Below are 22,526 nucleotides of genomic sequence, written 5' to 3'. Positions count from 1 at the left end.
ACTCGGGGCCCCTCAGTTTGAAGGTAATATAAGCATCATAAGTGCTTATCTACGAACTCACTAGAGACTGAGTAGTCGCATAGACAGTTTGAAGGTAATGAAAGCATCATAAGTGTTCATCTATGCACTCACTAGAGACTGAGTAGTCCCATAGGCAGTTTGAAGGTAATGAAAGCATCATAAATGTTCATCTATGCACTCACTAGAGACTAAGTTGTCCCATAGGCAGTTTGAAGGTAATGAAAGCATCATAAGTGTTCATCTATGCACTCACTAGAGACTGAGTAGTCCCATAAGCAGTTTGAAGGTAATGAAAGCATCATATGTGTTCGTCTATGCACTCACTAGAGACTGAGTAGTCCCATAGGCAGTTTGAAGGTAATGAATGCATCATAAGTGTTCATCTATGCACTCACTAAAGAGGTCTCAGAAACACTTAGTTACACTTATTTGGATGCCAATTTTTTATCTGGGATGCAGAAAATCACGAGGCGGGATTCCTCCATACGCATGTAATAGGTGTGCAGCAAAATTCAGAGACTTGCCAGTCCTGCTTCAGCTACCTGCTTTGTGGGAAAATGCGTTGATCAATTAGTTGTGCTGATATTTACAATGACAGAATTCAGTGACTGAAAGACCCCTTGATGTTGCCATTATAAGAGTACATCAAAAAGAACATGATGCAATAGCTGGGCGGCAAGTTCAAAGGCTTTGACTGGCAGCCAGGTGGGAAAATGTACTAATATTTACAGTGAATGAATTCAGAGGCAGAAAGACCCAAAGATGTACATGTGGTCATTTATAAAAGTACATCAAATAAACAACTTTAGCTTTCATTATTGTGTTCATTTCCGAATGTAGAGGAATAAGCAGTGCACGTGACCTCAGAATCAAGATATGTTGAGACTTAGACAAAATGTCATTCGTAATTCTGGATAAGTATTTTGGGGTTAAACGGCAAACTTATGAAGATTGTAATGAGATTCATAAGAGTGCTAAAGCTGCTAGAATTGATAGTTCGGATGGGACAGTAGCTAAGTGTAAGAAAGTGTGTGATGCCTAGCTTAGTGTTTGGAATAAGTCCTTACTTGGATTGACAAAATTAAGTCTCACTCTGATGGACGAACAAGAGCTATGTCTGTGTTATAAAGAATGTAGAAATTAAACTCAATGGCAACCAAAAGTTCTTCTAATTTTCAAGTTTTTTTGGGGGGAGGGACAGGGGTCATGCTACCTGGCGAAGTGGGTGACTAATTCGCCTAAAAATGTCAATTTTGCCTTCTTCTGTTAGGAAAGCAAAAACGACTTTGCCCTGTGATTATTTAAGTGGTACATTGACTGACCATACTTTTTTTTTTTAGATGTCCCTCGCCTTAGCCTCGTTACTTTTAGTGTTGTAGCGAAATGTATTCATCAAGACATCAGTAGCTAGGCCTAGTTTTGATATCAATTATGTTGACAAACAAATTCTTGCCCATTCACAAGCATGTGTATTGATAGCTGATTGACCATTAACACTTTTCCGAGTAAGGTAGCAACTATCAATTCCCTGTATGATATCCTTTGATGATAAAACATAGAAACATGTGTTTTAAGATCAGAATTGGTGATCTGGATATATATTAACTGCCTCTTGTACACTATTTCGTCATAGAATTAGTTTGAAACTGTAAATAAACCAGAAGGCCTAATGGGAAATAATGGCAGACATCACTAAGTCTGGAATGTACCAGTTTATTAGATTGTCTATTTTCGTAAATCATGGGGCAAATATATTCAGAAAAATATACAAATCATCGAAAGCAAAGCCTATGTATTATTCTATTAAAGATGTAACTTTAAAATGCAAATTATGTAGGTCAGAAACATATGGGACAATGCAATGTTGTGGAATTCGTGAGATGCGCTTTAAGGGCTAAACTGTTTTCTGACTTGACATGTATTTGTGAAAATACGGAAAAAACAGCGAATTAGATACTATCTAACCATTGCCTAAAATTATTACAAGTACGTAGGCAAATAAATAAACCATAAATTTGCAATCAATGGACTGTTGTAATGAAGCTATTTTAAAGTGAGTGATTACATTACAAAAACCTATCCTTCTAAAAATAGATGCACTCACTCTGTGTTGATTCTGTAGGAAAGAAGGGACTGCAACTTTTGATGGTGGGACTCCTATTTTTACAAAAATGGGAGTCCGGGACTCCTAGTTTTAAAATCCTAGCGAGACCTCTGCACTAGAGATTGAGTAGTCCCATAGGCAGTTTGAAGGTAATGAAAGCATCATAAGTGTTCACCTATGCACTCACTAGAGACTGGATGGTACTGACGCCCAAACTTCCCTATTGGATTTTTAGAGCGAAACCTAGTCCGAACCGAGTTGTTTATATGACTATAACATTAGCATTGTCAAAACTATAAATGATGAAGTCTGACCAAGTGATAAGTTTGTTTCAATGTAAAAATGAATATATATCATAACTGGAACTGATCATTTCATTGGGGGTTAAGGGGGAGAACATAATATTTTTAAGCTTAATTGGTTCTTTACAGGTGATACAGCAGTAATAAATGTCTCTGTCCAATTTAGGTGCTAATGCTTTATTAACACAAACACAAATCAACTGTACAAACATGAGTGTGTGCTTATTATTGTCTTTGAATCAATCTATTTCATGCTAAAATCATCCTCAAAAGCATGGGTCAAATTTTAGTATTTTAGCAAGATTCAGATAACAAATTGAGAATAAAAAGAACTAAATCTGAATATTCGATTCAGTGTGTTCAATATGCTACATACAGATGGTGTTCCTATTTTGATGGACATAACATACTTTAGAATGACTAATGTACATATATTTGCAGTATATGCAATGAATTAAATGTTCCCCCTAGTTGCTGTGCTTGATACAGTTTTTAAGTTTATTTTTGCTTGGCTTTGCTTATTGTGTATTGTGTAATCAAACTCTTCAAAAATGAAACCACATGTATTCTGACATGAAATAATTATGTTTTGCATTTTATATCTGGACTAAAAATCTGACTTCAGATAAATGCTGCCATTGATAAAAACTTTATTAAAGTTAGCTTCAACATTCTGATTCAATGCAGTGATGTATAATTGCACCAGTTCTTCAGCACATCTCTTTAATATACTTAACTTTGAATTAACTGGGTAGTTTAATTATATGTGTGTGTGTGTGTGTGTGTGATTTGGATTTTTAACGTAGATATAGTAACAATTTTTCAGTCATATCGCTACGATGTCTGCAGTGTGGCAGTTTATAGTGACGTCTAACAGGGTAACAAAAGTAAAATTTTCAGAAATATCACACACAACTGGCAACCAATAATGATGCTTTTCTACAGTGTAAAGTTATGTTTTTGTCAGACTTTACTTACCCTGAAGTTTTTTCTCTAATAAATTCAAATTCTCACAAAAGACATAGACCTGTTTTCAAGTTTTGTTGGCCTACATTTCAGTTGGCTGGATAGCGATGAAAGATGGGAATGCCGAAATTGGGTTAAGTTGTTGTTGTTGTTGTTGTAGGGTTTAACACCACTTTTCAGCACACGATAGGCTATACATGGCGGCCAGTCCTAATGGTAGAGGAAGAACCCAGGAAAACCCCGGAAAGAACCACCGACCCACGAGAAGCTACTGGCAAGCTTTTTCACATACCCACATTGGCTGAATCAGAAACTCGATCCTTTTGAGCCAATGAGAACGGGTCATGGGGGTAATCTAAGGTATATTGTCACTTTGTATAATTTTTTCCTTCAGCTTTTTGATGTTTTTTTTTTTTTTTTCTCAACATCAAGCTCGCGTCCAGCACCTGTGGTTCCTGCGTTTCCCTGTCCAGTTCTATGCAAAGCTCTTCACTCCTAATTTATTCTATAATATGTTCACATACGAGGCAACATTTTTCAGTGATATGCCACTTACCATTTGAAACCTTAATAAGTCTATGAAAACCACAGTCAATTGCTGAACTGATTTGAACGAAATTGTCTAGTTTCTAACGTCAATGAATTCACATATCATTGATGGATGGTTGTAAAGGAATCCGAATGAATGTTAGCTGATTTGGATAAATTCGAACCGTTCTAACCATTTACCGGAACAATCTAGGACAAACCGAAAATTCCGGAACAAACCGAAATCAGCAACACAAAAAAACAAAACAACAAAAACAAGTAGATAAATAGTCGAAAATACTATTTTATTATTTTCGGACATTAATCTCCGAGTAGTCTGGCATAATGTTATATAATTTATTCGAAATTGTCCGCTGGTCCATGACACTTATCTCAAGGGAAATATAATTGTATACACATAACTGTTGCTACAGCATTCATTTATAAATCAAACGGGGTAGATTATCTCTACAACAATTCCATGCAACGGGCCCTTTGTAGATTATTTTGAAACAAACGTATGCCATAAATCTGCTTAAGTAACAGTCTTTACACAGAAGATTTGTAGTTTTATCTTCTGTATGTATGTACCACACAAAATAATCACAAGATTTGATCTAAACAATTCGTGTTTTCTGCTTCAATTTATAGCAGCATTTAAGTATTCCATATATTTTTGTGCTTATTTGCTTTTCTTTTCTTTTTTATTTAAAGGAGAGTTGAGCTGAAACTTGATTAGTTGCATTAAATACTATACTACATATTGAACAAACTATTTCTTCATATGTTTTAATATTCATCTTGGTTGATGCTTTTACATAACTGAAGAGCAAAAGAGATATATTACAAAAGAGAAGCATTTCATGTTCGATCTTCTTATAGTTCGAATGGTCTTGTACCTTTATTATAATTTGCCAGAGTACAGCAGCAGAAGTGGGTTACAGTGATTGTTTTATCAATTGAGAAGCCGATTTTCCATATAACTGCTCTTTATTCTCTTTAAACGGCATAGATAGATAAAAAGATAGATAAAAAAGATAGATATAAAGATAGAATTCATATTGTTGAATAGAATTAATTTAGCATAATTTGAAACAGAGCATAGTAGATTCATTCAGTTTCACAGTGTAATCACATGACTGATGTCTGTTACTTGCCTATGATGGAATGCTAGTATGTATATGATGACCTAATACAAGTTGTATTGCTCTGAGAACAACGTCTGGTTTTATCTGCCTGTTAAGCAGCTGACTGGTATGTCCCCTTCTAGTGGACAATATATCAACACATATGACAAATAGCATGAGTCTCAACAACACCAAAATTGATTGTCACTCTCTTAACAATAGTTTATTTATCAGAGGGCATTTGCAATCATGATATGAATACACTTTGCATGTGACATAATGCTGAATAGCAATAAATTTAAGAAAAAAGTAAACACTATGATAATGCAAAATTTAACCGCGCATAGCTAACTGGCAAAAGCGAATAACAGTAATTGGTTAATTGTAGTAAATGCAATTGATTTAACGAAATGTTTGTACGGTGGACGTTGTAACAAACTTTTCTTACGGTTCAAAAATAAAGGAAAACAAATGGAACATTAACATGTGTGCTGTAGACGTGTGTATGGATGTGAGAGCACCATTTGTCTTCTGTTGTGTCTTTTTTTTGTAAATGAGGTCAAGATTGCTGTTAAGAAAATTTGATGTCTGTAAGATATAGATGTTACTTCTTGCAAACTCTTTATATGTGTTGTACTCACTTATGCACCCGATAAAATGTCTTAAATTGTAATTGCAGTAATCAAATCGTTGTATATTTAACACACACACACACACACACACACACACACACACTGGTAGTAAAATCCAAGTAAGTATCCCATTTTCCCAGTGCCAGGGCCCTAAGCACTGAAAATATTACGGTGCCCCCCCCCCACTTCTGCAAAGTGTGAAACCAAAAATAATATTAAAGCTAAAAAGGTCAGAAAATACAAAGATACTAGTGTTATCATCATTTTAAATCAAAATACTTGTACATGCAAATCGAAATGATCATATATAATTCATTAAATTTTATCATCAACAATTAATTTGAATTTGTGTCTGGTGCCCCTGTTCAACAGGTGTCCTAAGCACGTGCTTAGTGTAATGAATGGATTATCAGGCACTGCATTTACCTAATCCTTATTATATTACTCTCCTTATTTAGTTTCTGTCATCATTTGTATTCAGACATTTCAAAGACAAGTTATGTACCTCTGCATACAACACTTCTTTCTCGGGCAAGTTTTACAACTTTTTCAGCGAGCTTCTCTTCGTATTTTAATGCCATGCTCATTTAGTTTCCATCTGATAACATTTACTTAACTATCGATGTTTGTTCTATTGTTTTCCCTCATCCGAATACACAATACGTATCATATATAGCAACAGAAAGGAAAACAAACACCTATATCATAAAGGGAGATGGAAAACACCCTATTGCCTGCCACCGTCTACTCATTCAAGTGACAGCTATTTCAGGAGCAAGCAATAAATGACAAAAGTCTATCCCTTGTAAATGGAGATCCAAAATGATACAGAGGTGATTTATCTTCCACATACAGGACGTACAAAGTTATTGACGATTTATCATCCACATTTCGACATGTAAGCCTTAATCATGACAGTGTCATTGTGGAGAATATCAATACCAATTCCAAAATTATTTCTTCTGATTCTCTCCAAGAGAACAATCTAGAAAATAACTCTGCAATTGGACATTCGAATGGAACAATCATGTCACGGACCTTCAACAAGTAAGTTAAATTACGTTTATTCATCGACTACCTGCTCGACAATATCTCTCTCTCTCTCTCTCTCTCTCTCTCTCTCTCTCTCTCTCAGACACGCACACACACACACAGACAGAGAGTTGCTGTTTTCCCCTCAGGGAAACAAGGCAACTGCCTAGGGCAAAACAAATCATGCAGCGGAAGATTTTAAAATACTGAAAGTCCTCATTTGTTAAAAAAAAAATCATGGGCACAAATTTATCTGTTAAACTAATAGTTTTTGTCAGTCTCCACTGATATTTGCATCTAATTGCCTAAAAGAAAATGTTTACTTTCTGGTAAGAAATGAAGCCCATGTAGCCAAATATCAAACAAAAATAGAAAGATTTTTTTTTGACGCATGTGGCACTTTGGATGGGTCAAAAGGAACCTCACCTACCAACCATTACCTTGTTGTTGTTGAGTTTAATTATAGTAGCGTTCGCACAATTGTGCATGTGCCACTTTTTTCTGACTGCACCGCAACCTGCTAGTTGTTCCTGGGGAAGGGGATGGTGCCACCTCCCTTAGGCTTTTATGGATTCAAGGAACCCTGATAGTTTGGCCTCAATCTGTGGGTCCATAAAGGTCCCTACAGTTGAATGGTTGGCTGTCATTAGTGGGAAGGAGAGCTCGGGAACGGTCCTGCTTGCTTTACATCGCTGGTTTCTTGTTGCATTTGCCTTTTTTTTTTTTTCGAGATTTTTTTTTTTCTTCTTAAAAATATTCTAACCATGTTAGAACCATTACCTGACTAATGTTCCCATAATGAGATTAATTGCTATTCCAGCTTTTTATGCTGCTCTTTCCATCGAAATTGCATATTTGTGCAATGATTCCTCAGAGCTACAAATATTGTGATTAAGAAACATTGTAGCATCTAAGTGAACCTGAGCAAACTATTATTATAGCAAATTATAATTTGTCTTTGTAAGAAGAAAAAAAAATATGCACATGAAGAATTGCACCAAATGTCATATTTACCATTCGCGTTTATCATAGTGGACTTTACTGGGTTGTCTTTGGAAATTCCAGTCTGAGGACTTGCAAGTATACTCATGTATTTTAAGGAAATACAAGTCGATAAATATAGTGAAGTGATTAGATAACCATTTTGATATAGATAAACAAAAGAAGTATGGCTTTCAATCTGCCACAGACCTTCAACAAGTAAGTTAAATTACGTTTATTCATTGACTACCTGCTCGACAATTACTCTCTCTCTCTCTCTCTCTCTCTCTCTCTCTCTCTCTCTCTCTCTCTCACACACACACACACACACACACACATACACACAGAGAGTTGCTGTTTTCCCCTCAGGGAAACAATGCAACTGCCTAGGGCGAAACAAATCATGCAGCGGAAGATTTTAAAATACTGAAAGTCCTCATTTGTTACAAAAATGAACAGGGGAGGGGGATGCTGCATCTCTGACAACGGCAACTCTGATAGTGACTGGGCATGCACAATCATACCCCCCACACGCACGCACATGTATCCTATCTTCTTTAATAAGAAATATTACCTATATTTCATTCCTTATGACCAATAGGACAAGGCACGTTTTGCCCGATATTATCTGGTTCATTGTATTGTTATTGTTTTTCTTGTCATCTTCGTCGCCGTCCTTTGTAAATATCTTGCCCTATCATATTTCACAGATTTATTATCTACCTCCTGTAAGCAAAAGTATTTTTAGAGGAACAAAATATTCCCATTGAAAGACGGTGAGAATATGATACTTAATTATAGTGTCATCATTCAGTTCAACATTAGTAGTAGTGAATGGGGTCGATATAGGGTCTATGGGAATTAGCATTAAAAAACACCCTGGGTCACTATAGGGTCTATGTAAATTTAACATGGACAAAATCCCTGGGTCGATATAGGGTCTATGAGGAATTAGCATTACAGACCTCCCTGGGTCTGTATAGGGTCTATGTAAATTTAACATTAATCACCCTGGGTCTGTATAGGGTCTATGTAAATTTAACATGGACAAAAACCCCTGGGTCTGTATCGGGTCTATGTAAAATTGAAACAGGGAGGGTCTCTATTTTTTTTTTAAAAAAAAAAAAACTAAATAAAAAAGGGGTAGGCAATGGAAAGGCTATCTCTTTTCGAGAAATATGGCTGGCCCTGAAAAGGGCCTTTGGGTTTATGTTAATGTATTCATTAACATAAAGGGCACCGCATTGGTCTTCTTCTTGTCCTTAGGCTGCGTCTCACTGTTGGCCCGTAAATTAGCACTCTTTTCAGGCATCCTTGTCTTTCGACGTAGATCCTACGTATCCACAGGCTGGTGTTTGTCCTGTGGACAACGGTCCACTTGGATCGGACATACATGAGCATGTCTGTCCTAAACATCATGGAAGACACAAGGGTGGATGACTCAACTGTGGTCCACATCTTGAAGCGACGAGAACAGGTGAATCAATGCACTGAACTGCGCTTATTTATAGGCAGAGGTAGGATTGAAACGGATTGAGTTCATTCACCAATCCGAACACGCGTTACAGAATTCAGTCAGCCCGCATCCAATCCGAAGAGAGCAGTCTGTGACGTCACGTAGTCTATATAGATTCGCTAGCGCTTGTGTGCAGTCAATCTATGCGACAGTGATTCAACATGACGGAAACTCAGAAAACGATCCAATGGGGTGCACCAGCAGGGGCGACCGCCCAAGGGAACCCGGACTTACTTTCAGAAGAGGTGAATTGGGATTTTGTGGATTTTCTCTCCTCGCAAGAATTTGTTCCGGAACCTTCGTTACCTTCTTCATTACCGCAAGTGGAGAATTTTAGACAGAGACAGAAAGAAGAATTGGAGAAATTTATACAACGACAAAAGGAAGCGGAACAGGCTTTTCTCCTACAGCAACAGCAACAAGAAGAAGAGGTAAGAAAAAAACAACAGCAGCAACAGCAAGAAGAAGTAGCAGCAAAGAAACAAGAGGGTGAAAATCAAACGGTCACGGTACTGTTGGACATTTTAGCGGAGTTAAGAAGTCTGAAACAAATGTATCAGACTTCTTTATCACGACCGAAGAGAATACGACCTTCCCGAGCTAAACACGTCAACCCTGTGACTAAGCCTACCGTACCACCCTTAGTGATTTCAACCCAATCATTATCATCATCAACATTACGCAGTCCAGAAGTAGGCCTTGGCCGTGGCAAAGGCATAAGGCAGTTAAAGTTGATTGCTTAAACTCACCCCTTCACCATGAAGAAAAAGGCCCTTTTCAGGGCCACCCACATTTCTCGAAAAGAAATACAATTTCAATTTGCCAATAACTAAAAAAAAACCCCACCCATTTTACCCTTATAGTACGTGTCTGTGTATGAGTGCGTGAGTGTACGTTCTTATTTTAAAATCAAAACTCAGAGACACTTACCTTATATCATTCATTTATTCTTTTATCCATTTTTTACAATCCAATTCACAATTCACAACACAACCCTTTAATAAAAAGTTCATTGACTTCTTCTTTCTCCTTGTTTAGTCTCTCTGTTTTTTGAATTTCTTCACCGTCTTTTCCTCATTTTCTTCCCTTCTTCTTTTCTTCTTCTCCTGTTTCTTTGCCTCTTGTAAATAGAATTGTCTTTTTTCTTCCTCTTCTTCCTCTGAAGAATCCCTCTCTTCTTCCGAAGAATCCCTCTCTTCTTCTGAAGAATCCTTCTTTTCTTCTGACTCCTCTTGTTTCTTTTTTGGGCAATCTGGAGACCAATGTCCTTTTTCTTTACAATAATAACAGGTATCTTGACTTTTGTCTTTTTTAGTCCCTGTTTTTGTTCTTTTTTGACGGTCTGGACACTCTGAAGACCAATGCCCTTTCTTCTGACAGATATAGCAAGTATCTTGACTTTTATCTCTAAAGGAAGGAGAGTAGTCCGTAGGCTGGTCTGAAGAGAATTTTCTAATGACCCCTCGCAAAGCTCTGACGAAACGTTCCATCTGGTTAGTCTCTTCCATCGTTGTGCTCGGCTTGAGAGTGAAATGAATAGTGAAAGGATAAGACACACACCCTTTTATATACGCTGGTCTACTATGACTATAAAGTAGCTCATGGTGTTTGAACTTGAGTCATTTGACTTTTTGCTTTCAAGATGAAACGATCCCATTCATTCGAGAAGAAAGAAGAAGAAGAAAGTAAGAGGCAGAAACGTGATCTATCGCCTCGTACCAGGGCTGAAATCTTGGCACAAATTCATGCCAGTGATTTTGAAGAGGACATGAGTGAACCAGAATCCGAACCCTCTAAACCAAGTTCACCACCCTTAGTCAACCCTGAAAAATACTATTCCATTCGAGAGACGGAAAAGCGCTCCTCTAGAAAATTTAGAACCACGGCTTACAAATACACGGTGAAGTTTAAAGATTTCAAGTCCGAAGTACCGTTAGAGAAAGCCGAAGGGTTCATCACCGGAGTGTGGGATTCTCTGCTCACTGCACTCAAGCGACAATGTCAACCCAAAGAAGACGACCGCTTGAGACTTTCCATACAACACGACGGTTTGAAATCCCCTGTTTGGATCGAGTTTAGCACCCCTGCAGAATTGACCGCTTCCAAAGTCATGGACAAGATTCAACACGTGCAACAATCTAATGACCAGTTTGACATCACCGATGGAAAAGCCACATTGGACATGACCCACGTCTCTCCTCCTCAAGGGACCGGACGCAAATAGATGTTATTGGTGAACGACCTTCGCAGCATTAAGCGTAGCCTTGTCCAAATTCACAATCCTCATGACCAGATGTGTTTAGCCCGTGCCATCGTGGTGGGACGAACCTATGCCAACAAGAACGACAAGGTAGAATGGAAAAGAACCTGGGAGAACATTCGACAATCGGACCGAGCCAAACAACGAAGTGAAGCAGAACTCCTGTTACGACAAGCTGGCATGTCCAAAGACACACCCTGTGGCATTCCTGAGATGCAAAAATTGCAAGATGCCCTAGCTCCACGATACACCTTGAAAGTGCACCCTCAAGAAGTGCACGGGTCTTTGCTGTTTCGAGGGCAAGATTTTAAGGACGGAAAATACATTCATGTTTATCATCACGATGAACATTTCGATACCATTACCAGTATCACCGGATTCCTGGGATATGTTTATTATTGTGAGAAATGTGACTATGGTTATAATAATCGAGAGCAACACAAACATTGTGGATGGAAATGCTCAGGATGTTTGGCCTCTCCACCCTGTCTGAGCGAAGAACCAGTGCCTTGTTCAACTTCTCTGCGCACGTTTGTCAGCCCTACCTGTTACCAACAACATTTGAAGACGCAAGGTTCACAGAAGAAATGCGCTTGTCAACTGCTGAGATTGTGCCCCGCGTGTGGACAAGGCATACGTACCAATAGTGTCAAGGCACACGTATGTTCAGGAAAGAAAAAATGTCACATTTGTCACCACATCGTGGACTTGGAACACCAATGTTACGTGCAAAAATACCAACCCCCACCAGAGAAAGAGGACGGTCACAAGAAGAAAGGCAATTTCATCTTTTTCGATTTCGAATGCATGCAAGAGACTGGCATTCACATTCCTAATTTCTGCGTGGCTCATCGAGCGTGCGAGAAGTGTATTCAAGAACCTATCTTCAGTCATTGCCCTCACTGCAGCAAAATTCCTGGAGGGCGTGAAAAAATCTTTCGAGGACCAAAGGCGCTAGACGATTTTGCCAAATGGGTCTTAGACCCCATCGACAAGACATGGAGCCAAGAGGACATCGAACGTTACCGAGATTGTCATCGCCATGCCACAGTGATGGCTCACAATTTCTCCGGATACGATAGACAGTTTCTTTTGAGGTACTATACGGAACATGGCACCGAACGTCCTAGAGTGACTTTGAACGGAGCCAAAATCATTTTCATGCAAGTGGGACAAGTGCAGTTTAAAGATTCGATGAGTTACTTGGCCATACCTTTGAGTCGAATGCCTAAAACGTTTGGAATGACAGAAATGGCTAAAGGGTACTTTCCACACTTTTTCAATACGGAAGCCAATCAACATGCCGTTCTACCCCATTTGCCTGAGGCTCACTATCACGACCCCGACAACATGCGTACCGAACAACGAGAAGCTTTCTACGCTTGGTACCAGGCTCACGCCTCGGACCCTTTCGACTTTCAGGATGAAATGCTAAAGTATTGTCGTTCCGACGTGGACATTTTACGGCGTTGCTGTGGAAAATTTCGAGAACTGTTCATGGAACACGGAGGGGTCGATCCTTTGAAAGAAGCTTGCACCATTGCCAAAGCGTGTTCCTTAGTGTATCGACAACGATTCATGCCTGAAAACACCGTGGCTGTCATCAGTCCTCAAACGACCCACTATGTCAAACGTCAGTACTCGGTCAAAGCCCTACGTTTGTTACATTACTTGTGCGACAAGGAAGACAAGTGGATTCAGCATGCCCGCAACGGAGGGGGTGAAAAGACCATCGGAACGTATTCGGTCGATGGTTGGGACTTAGAAAACCCCAAGATCGTGTACGAGTTTAACGGTTGCTTATTTCACGGATGTCCCGTCTGTTACCCTGACCGTGGCACTAAAAATCAGTTTTTGCAACGAACCATGGAAGACTTGTACCAGGACACTTGTCAGCGGCGCCTAAAGTTAGAACAGCAAGGATACCAAGTGGTGGAAATGTGGGAACACGAGTACGATTACCGTATGAAAACCGATCCCGAGTTTAAACGCCTCGTGGAAAGTTACCAGTTCATGGACCCGCTGAACCCGAGGGATAGTTTGTACGGAGGAAGGACCAATGCCACCTGTTTGCTGTACCAAGCCGACGAAGAGAAAGGAGAAGAAATCAAATACTTGGACGTGTGTTCGCTGTATCCCTACGTGTGCAAATATTGTCGCTTTCCTGTAGGGCACCCGCAATTGCTGACGGAACACATCGACCTGAAAAACATTCGACAATACGAAGGCTTGATCAAGTGTAAAGTTTTGCCTCCCACGAACCTCTACCATCCCGTCTTACCTCACCATTGTCAAGGCAAACTGATGTTTCCCTTGTGCCGTACTTGTGCCGAAACGTGCAACCAAGACCAACCTTGCCAACACAGCCAGGAAGAACGGGCCTTGACGGGAACCTGGGTCAGCGTAGAATTGTTCAAAGCTCTGGACATGGGATACCAACTGTTAGAAGTGTACGAAATTTGCCACTTTCCCAAGACACAACAATACCACAAGGGTGACCCTACTCAGAAAGGCATTTTCGCAGACTACGTGGATGCCTTTTTGAAACTGAAGCAAGAAGCCAGCGGCTATCCTTCCTGGTGTCACACTCCCGAAGACCAAATACAATTCAAAGAGAAATACTACGAACAAGAAGGCATCACTTTAGACCACATCGAGAAAAACGAAGTCAGGCGATCGTTTGCCAAAGTGATGTTAAATTGCTTGTCGGGTAAAATGGCACAACGACCGTGTTTACCCAAGACGGAATATTTGACAGAACCTTCCCGCTACTTCCAGATGATTCACGACAAAACCAAATACATGAAACACGTGGACGTCGTTCGAGAGAATTTGATCTTGGTCAATTACGAAGAAGATCTGGACTTTGTACAAGACGACCCTTTTGGAAATGTCATCATTGCGGCTTACGTGACAGCCCATGCTCGCTTAAAATTGTACGAAGCTTTAGAACTGTTAGGGGAACGCGTCCTGTACTTTGACACGGACAGTTGCATTTACATCCATCACCCGATTCAACATCACCCTGACATCGAAGGAGACCGTTTAGGAGCCTGGACAGACGAGCATCCCGACGACAAGATTCTAAGTTTCGTCAGTGGCGGTCCCGAAAATTACGGCTACGAATACCGGGACAAACAAGGAGAAGTGCACACTACGTGCAAAGTGAAAGGACTGACTCTGAATTATCGTACCAGTCGAGTGGTCAACTTTGGGGTATTGAAAGAAGCCTTGCAATCGGGAGAGGATGGAAACTTTAAAGTGACCACCTATCAACCGAACAAGATTGTACGTTTACCCACTCACCACATCGTCAGTCGACCCTTGGAAAAAGTCTATCAAATTGTATACCAGAAGCGAGTTCGACTTCCCAATCATTTCACCTTACCGTACGGTCACGTCGGTATTGGTCTGTATATAAAAAAGGAACCCTAGGCAAGATCGATAGTTCATTGTGACTACCAAGACCGAGCGAACAAGATGAATACTTTGAAAGAGACATCGTTCCAGTTTGGGGATTGTAAAAAAGTTGTATCTTCCTCTAGTGTGACTAATATTGGATGGATAAGACCCAGACATTGCGACGGAAAATGTCCGGAAGGAAACTGCGATTGTCCATGTGGTTACCATTGTAATTGCGTAACGGAGTTTGCAGACGAGTGCGATTGTGAGCCTTGCGATGGGTACGATGCTGTACCTTGTGACCTGAGCGATGCCGTAAAGCATCATGGGAACTTTAGTGTCCCTACCCCTATCATGGAAAGGGATGCTGTGCGTTTCAAACCTGTGGGATGCGAAAGCGATGCCGCTCGTCCTCTTGGACATTTTACTGGGTTTCGTTTTAAAGGGGAATGTTCATCTTCACGTCTACCCCCCTACGGATGTCATCCAGCCCTGAGCAAACTCCTACCCATGTCACTCAACCCTCATCGAAACGAACCTATGAAAGACGAATATTCGTTTCCTGTGCGTTTGTCGGAATACTGCGACTTTGAAAATCGTCTTCAATCGTTCAAAGGAAAATGGCCTAAGTATCTGGGAGGACCGACCCCCGAAGAATTAGCCAGAGCCGGATTTTTCTACTTGGGCGAAGGAGATAAAGTCAAGTGCTTCAGTTGCGGTGTGTCACTTCACCACTGGGAACCGCAAGATTCGGCCTACGTAGAACATGCTCGATGGTCACCGAATTGTCATTACTTACCCTTAGTGGGACCGAGACATTGAAGTAACTTCTTACCATAATAATCTGTTCATGGATACTTTACAAGAGAACATTCGTGCTTTGCCTGTGGAGTTGAGAGAACGCATTTACCGAGAGCTGGTCAAAATACAAGTGAAACGTAAAGAACAGTTGCATCCGTTACGTCACCGGTGTTTGAACCACTGGTACCTGAAGGCTATACAAGGATTGATTCAATTGAAAGTGTTCCATCGGACAGACATTGATCAACGATCCTCTAGTTTTAAAAAGGATTGGTTTGGTATGGACGATTGTAGTTACATCATTGTAAACGTACTGCATCGAATTCCAGAGGAAGAGTTAACGAATTACCAACATCTTGAACACAATGTCAACTTAGTGAAAGAGGAAACTTCTGAACGAATTGTAATGTGTAGATTAGTGACTCAACGATTTAAATTCGACACTGAAGTGAAACCATGTTTGTGCAAAGAGTACATTTCTTGTGTCAGACCAAAGAGGATTTAGTATGACCTATTCATGGATACTTTGCTAGAGAACATTCGTGCTTTGCCTGTGGAGTTGAGAGAACGCATTTACCGAGAGCTGGTGAAAATACAAGTGAAACGTAAAGAACAACTGCATCCGTTACGTCACCAGATCTTTAACCACTGGTACCTGAATGGTATAAGAGAACTGATTCGTCAGAAATTGTTTCAGTGGTCAGACCTTGTTCAATACTTCCAGGCCCCCGATGATTCACGTGTTGATCATTTTGGTTACTTCGAGATTCACCTAGAGCAACCCATTGAGGAAGACAAGGTAAAGGATTACCAACATTTGTTACGTGGAATCTACTTAGCGGAAGAGGAAACACCTAAACGAACTCTGACGTTTCGGTTACAGTATGCAAGATTTACATTCCCAACTGGAAAACGAAGATCTCTGGCTAGAAAGTACGTGTATTCTTTTCGAAACAAAGAGACTATAAAAACAGGCTGTTATGCCACGACTTATGTCGTATGTAATCCAACAGATTCCGTGGAAGGAACTCAATGACCATATTCAAACCGTGGATCATTATCATCAATTATTACAAGAATTTTATCCATTCAATTTGGGACGACAAGTGGTGTGTGTCTTAGTGACTTGTTTTTTGGGATTTCGTTTACCAGCCGATTCTTTGTGGACTCTTTACGATCAGTACTTACCACCTCAATGGCCTTAAATGGTCACGAAAAACTCCTTTTGCTCAAAGCCTTGCGTTTTCATCTGGATACTTCTCGACCTCAACAGGAAAAAAAGATTCGTCAACTTTTAGCTACCCAAGACGTGTATGACGATGTGTGTGTAGCTTGTGACTTACATCCCCATTGGAGAGATGTCCGTGCCTGGAAAGAATGGGGTTTTGAGGCTTGGACCCAAGAAGTGGCCCAGTATGCACGAGAGTTGTTCAAGGAAAAAAGTTACTTTTCAACCCGTGTTAGTGACGGTGCCAGAAGAACCCGTCACCCAGGACAGGACTGTCGTGGACAGGCCTGAAAGACCCTTTCGGGAGGACACTTGTGTGACCTTACCCCCTACTATAGAACTGGTTAGAACATTACCCAAAACATGTGATTGTTGTACAGACACTTGTGTTTATTCCACGTTCATCGTTATCATGTGCCTTTTATTGTTGTACTTAAGCCTTTGGCTTTTATGTATTTTTGTCTTTCGTATTCATGTTTGAAAAAAAAAAAAACATTCAATAAACGTGTTCTGAAAAAAGTATATAAACTCTTGTCTTGTTTGTTTTCGTGTCACAAGTGACATTTCTCACACCATGGCTACCTCTGCTGTCTCTGCTCCCTCTTCCTCTACTGTCAAAGTCATCGACGAACACTTAGATCGTGCCAGTTGGGAGGCTTTGTATCTTCGCCATCCCTTTAACATGCTCATTGCTGGACCTAGCGGTTCTGGCAAAACCGAATTCGTCAAACGTTTGATCGAACATAAACATCATTTGATCGATCGGCCCCCTCAACGGATCGTGTGGTGTTACAAAGAGTGGCAATCGGCGTACAGCCTCTTGCGAGAAAGTCAAGGCGATTCCATCGTGTTTGTGGAAGGCATTCCTAAAGAAGACGACGGCATCGTCTCTGACTCCCGTCAAACCCATTTGGTCATTTTCAACGACATGTTAGGAGAAGACGAAGAAGAAATTAAATTGTGGTTTACGCGCAAAGGGCATCACCGTAATGCCAGTGTCGTTTACATCACCCAAAATTTGTTTCAACAAAGTAAAGCCCATCGCACCATCAGTCTCAATGCGCATTACGTGGTCTTGTTTAAAAGCCCTCGAGATAAATCGCAAGTGCAAGTCTTAGCCAAACAGTTAGGAACGCCTTGGCTAACTCAGGCGTACGACGATGCCACTCAAACGCGACACGCCTATTTACTCGTCGATTTGAAACCTACGACTCCCGAGGATTTGCGATTTCGTACCCCCTTGTTTCACCACTGGTGCCAAGACGGAGGGCCTGTCCTGTACACGTCTCCGTCCTCGACTTCATTTCACTCCCCATAAAAAAATCTATAAAAACCTCAGACCCTTTCTCGTTTGCCTCACACAGTGTGAACATGACGTCCCTTCAGTCGCATCTTCCCGTCAAATTGATTCGTGCCTTGTATGGCATCAGTCGAGAAAAAAATCCACAAACACGAGCTCGTGTCTTAGAAGCTAGTCTCAAAGAAGTCTTACGATGGTTCACGGTGACGGCACGTCAAATAGTCCAAGGAATCATTCAGATTCCTCATCAAACCCAACGCTTTTTCGATCGAAACAAAGTTGCTTTGGTCCAACTGGCCGATCCCCGCATCGATACTCAAACCAAAAAACAAATCATTTTGAAACCTGGAGGGAGCGGTACTCTAGGAGGGGTCATCATTCGCTCACTCTTAAGATGGGATCCTAATGCCCCCAAAGTTATCCCCAAGACAAAAGTCCAACGAAGCCCCAAGAAGAAAAAGAAAAAGACCAGGTCCCCAAGAAGAATAACTTCTCCAGTGGCAGGACCCTCCTCTTACCAGACACCACCCCGGAAAAAGAAAAGAAGCCCCCAGAAAAAGAAACAGAGAAAAAGTCCTCAGAAAAAGAAAAGTCCACAGAAGAAAACTAGTCGCAAGAGAGGCACTTCGGCCAGGACGCAACCTTACACTCGCAAACCACGACCTGCCACAGCGGTGACTGCGTCTCCGACAGCCTCACGTTTATCCACTTCTCCGTTGATGTCACCAGGAACTGAAGAGTACTTGGAGACGTTGATCACACCAAGAACTTCTCCGTTGATGACCCCCAAAAGAACTTTCCCAGTGGCAGGACCTTCCAATTTAGCGGCAGTGGCTGCTGCTCACAAAGTACCTTCTCCCAAAATCAAAGTCCATGAAAGATCGGGTATGTTACAAAGTTTACTGGATTTGTCCAAGCAAGAACTGGCTCGATTTAGTCCGTTACGTACCCCTGCACGACGTGTCATGCCTGTCCTCAAACTAATACGCCGTAAAGACAATCAGTGGCGACGCGTTCCAGTATAAAAAAGGCCTGTGACCGAGTAGGGTATCAGTGTTTTTAGGTGCTCCTAAAGACTCAAAGATGTCACCCTCCAGAAAACCCCAAGGAAAGAAAAGGAAAGGACTGCCACCACGTTTAGCCAAACATGGGGACCTGTTATCTGTCCTGTCCAAAGCTTCTCCACCCCTACGAAAAAAACTCATTCAAACGGCCTCCAAAGAGGTCATCGATACCGTGTGCGAATGTTGTTTGAACGTTTTGAAAGGCACGATCCCTTTGTCCAAACACCAGAAACAATGCTTAGGCAAACATCGTCACGTTCTTCGGAAAATGGTTCAAAAGAAAATTCCCATTCGTCAAAAAAAGAAGATGTTGGTCCAACGTGGAGGCATTTTACCTCTCTTGTTAGGCCCCATACTGAAAGGAGTCTTGGGAACCATGTTGGGAGGACTGGTGGGAGCAAGATAAAAAGGCCTTCGGAAGTCCCAAGATCTCAGAATCGACCCCTGACAACCCCATGGAAGGACGAAAACTAGCTTTAGTGCCTTACAAACGATGGATCGAATACCATCGGTGGCAAGAACAACACACCCCGCATTTACCTCCCAATCCCAATTTGAGCGAGATGTCCCAGTTACAACACGAATTGCAGTCCTTGATGGATCGCCAAGATTTGTCCGAAACAGAAAAATCGCAAAAGTACGGTCAACTCTTGCAACGACTGCAACTCTTTCACCAGAAAGCTTTAGACGAAACAGCTCTACCCACTTTGAAAGATTTTAAGAGCTTGATGAAAAGTCCGGCACCATCACCAGTACCAGTACCAGTACCAGTACCACCAGTACCCGTGACCAAGACAGAAAAAGGAGAAGAAGAGGAAGGGTTTCAAACTCCACCAGAAAAAGTACGCAAGTTAACAACACCACCTACCTCCAGAATTGGATGGATTAAAAAGATGATGGCCACCCCTTCTTCATCACAAGAGAAAAAGAAAGTGAAGACAGAAGTGAAGACAGAAGTGAAACAAGAACCGATATCCCCTGCTCAGACATCCTCCTCCTCTTCGACACCTATTGCTGGTCGCACACGCAAAGCCTTGCAATCCAAGAAAATACCCCAAGAGAAAAAGAGTAGCCTCTTCCAAGAGTGGGTGCCTTATTAAGACACCAATCAACACAAAAAATGGAAAAAGTCTTAGCCAGCATTTACTACGATCCCTCCCATCCTGCAGGTTACGCAGGAGTTCAAAAATTGTATCGTGCTGCCAAAACGCGACTGAAAAGTCTCCGTTTACCTCAAGTGCAACGATGGTTACAAGAACAAGCTACCTACACCTTGCACAAACCCATTCGACGCAAGTTTGCCAGAAGTCGCACCCGAGTGGAAGGCATCGATCATCAATGGCAAGCCGATTTAGCCGATGTCTCTCATTTGGCCAGCTACAATCGTGGCTAAAAATATTTGTTCTGTGTCATCGACGTCTTTTCCAAATTTGCCTGGTCGTGCCCTTGACTTCCAAATCGAGTAGCGAGTTAGTGCGAGCCCTGCAACGGGTGTTGAAACAAAGCGGTCGTCACCCTCTTCGATGGCAAACGGACAAAGGCACCGAATTTCTGAACCAAGCTTTCCAAAAAGAATTAAAGAAACGTGACATTCATTTTTTTACCACCGAGAATCCCGAAACCAAAGCCAGCATCGTGGAACGTTTTCAACGCACTTTGAAAGAACGCATATGGAAATATTTTACGCATCACCACACTCTGAAGTACATCGACATCTTACCGCACCTGGTGCAAGCGTACAACCAATCTTACCATCGAAGCATCGGACGTGCCCCGCAAGACGTGACTCCCGACAACGAAGTGCTGGTGTTTGAGCGCCTGTTCGGTACGTCCCCGACGAGGGCTGTCCCCAAGAAAAGTGAAGAGTTGACCGTAGGAGATTGGGTGCGCATTGGCAAAACCAAACGCACTTTCGACAAAGGTTACTTACCTAACTGGACGACCGAATTGTTTCGCGTCACTGGACGAGTGCATGGCCGTCATCCTGCCGTCTATAAATTGGAAGACATGAACGGAGAAGTACTCAAAATAAAGTTTTATTTGCCCGAGTTACAACGTGTCACCAAAAAAGAAGACGACGTGTACGACATCGAAAGCATTCTCGAACGCAGAACCCGTAAAGTGGGCAAACGACGTGTCAAAGAAGTCAAAGTACGTTGGAAAGGATATCCACCCAGTTTCGATTCTTGGATCGACGCTTCGCATGTCATCGACTATAAAAAGAAGAAGTGACCATCATGCCCTTTCACACAGCAGACGCAGCTACGTCGACCACTCCTTCTTCACCCAGTTCTTCTGTGCAAGATTTACAAAAACAACCCTTGTGGGTGTGGTGTGGAGAACGTGTGCCTAAAACGCAAATCGTCTTTTTCTGCCAAATCTTCGTGGTGTATTGTGTCATCGGGGCAGCCATCGCCAATTTGAGTTTGCAACAAGGAGACAAACAATTGTGGACCATTTTATTGAGCAGTTGCATCGGTTACCTGCTTCCTAATCCCTCCCTGAAATTCTCCTCGAACGGGAACGTTGTGTCCAGTACCAGTGCCAGTCACCACTCCAATCACAACCAGAACCCCATTTTGGGCGGAGACACGCCTCTGACATCCACTAACCCCTCGGAGAGCCACAGAACTCTGGAATTATGAGTCACCAAAACCAATTTTACTTAACTTTACCCAGTGACAGTTCCATGGAGGTGTTTCCCAATAACACGTTGTGCTGTTACACGGCCAAATTACCTCAAGCCATCCCCATAGATCACGAAGCCCATTGGGAAGTGGCTTTAGTAGAAATGATTCACCCGACCCAAGTCCTCAATGTCGTTGCCAATCAAAATAAATTTGTGGTGGAAGTTTATGACGATACATTGAAAAAGTGGATGAATGACAATAGCAAATATCCCCATAAAAAAACTAACAAAGTCAATCCAAATTGGACCGACTATGAGTTGTCCATTCCCTCAGGCTATTATTTTAGTGGTCAACATTTGGTCAACACCATAGTCACCAAGTTTAATGGCGTGTTTGGGAAGCTTTTAAGACTTTCAAGGCCAAAGCTGTCACCATGGAATACCACAAAACAGCTCGTCGCTTCCTGATAAAATTTCCTGAGGGGGACAAAATCATGGGTTTCAATTTTATTGATGATGAATTGTTTGACATGTTGGGTGGTGACGTGAAGATGAAGAAGAAAACAGAACAAACACTAAAAGAAAAAACCATCATTCACGACAACGATTCTTTTGTCAAGTATTTTCGTACCC

General features: G+C 41.4%; 1 protein-coding gene across 4 annotated transcripts in view; it reads right to left on the bottom strand.

Moving 5' to 3' along the window:
* The window catches only part of LOC149791753 (STE20-related kinase adapter protein alpha-like), a 65,316-nt gene extending 61,245 nt beyond the window's left edge, over positions 1 to 4,071 (bottom strand). For 2 of the 4 annotated variants that reach the window (XM_089970249.1, XM_089970252.1), the window contains exon 1: positions 3,950 to 4,071. The gene's annotated coding sequence lies outside the window, so the exon portion shown is untranslated. Of the gene's footprint in view, positions 1 to 3,405; positions 3,926 to 3,949 lie in introns of those variants that run through there. The other 2 variants (XM_089970250.1, XM_089970253.1) reach the window with 2 other exon arrangements.
* Positions 4,072 to 22,526: the final 18,455 nt, after the last annotated feature.

This window comes from Sinohyriopsis cumingii, chromosome 9 (assembly GCF_028554795.1).
Source record: "Sinohyriopsis cumingii isolate HCF-2022 chromosome 9, ASM2855479v2, whole genome shotgun sequence".
Classification (NCBI taxonomy): domain Eukaryota; kingdom Metazoa; phylum Mollusca; class Bivalvia; order Unionida; family Unionidae; genus Sinohyriopsis; species Sinohyriopsis cumingii.
Note: the sequence above shows the minus strand (reverse complement) of the source record. Positions and strands in the feature narration are given on the sequence as shown.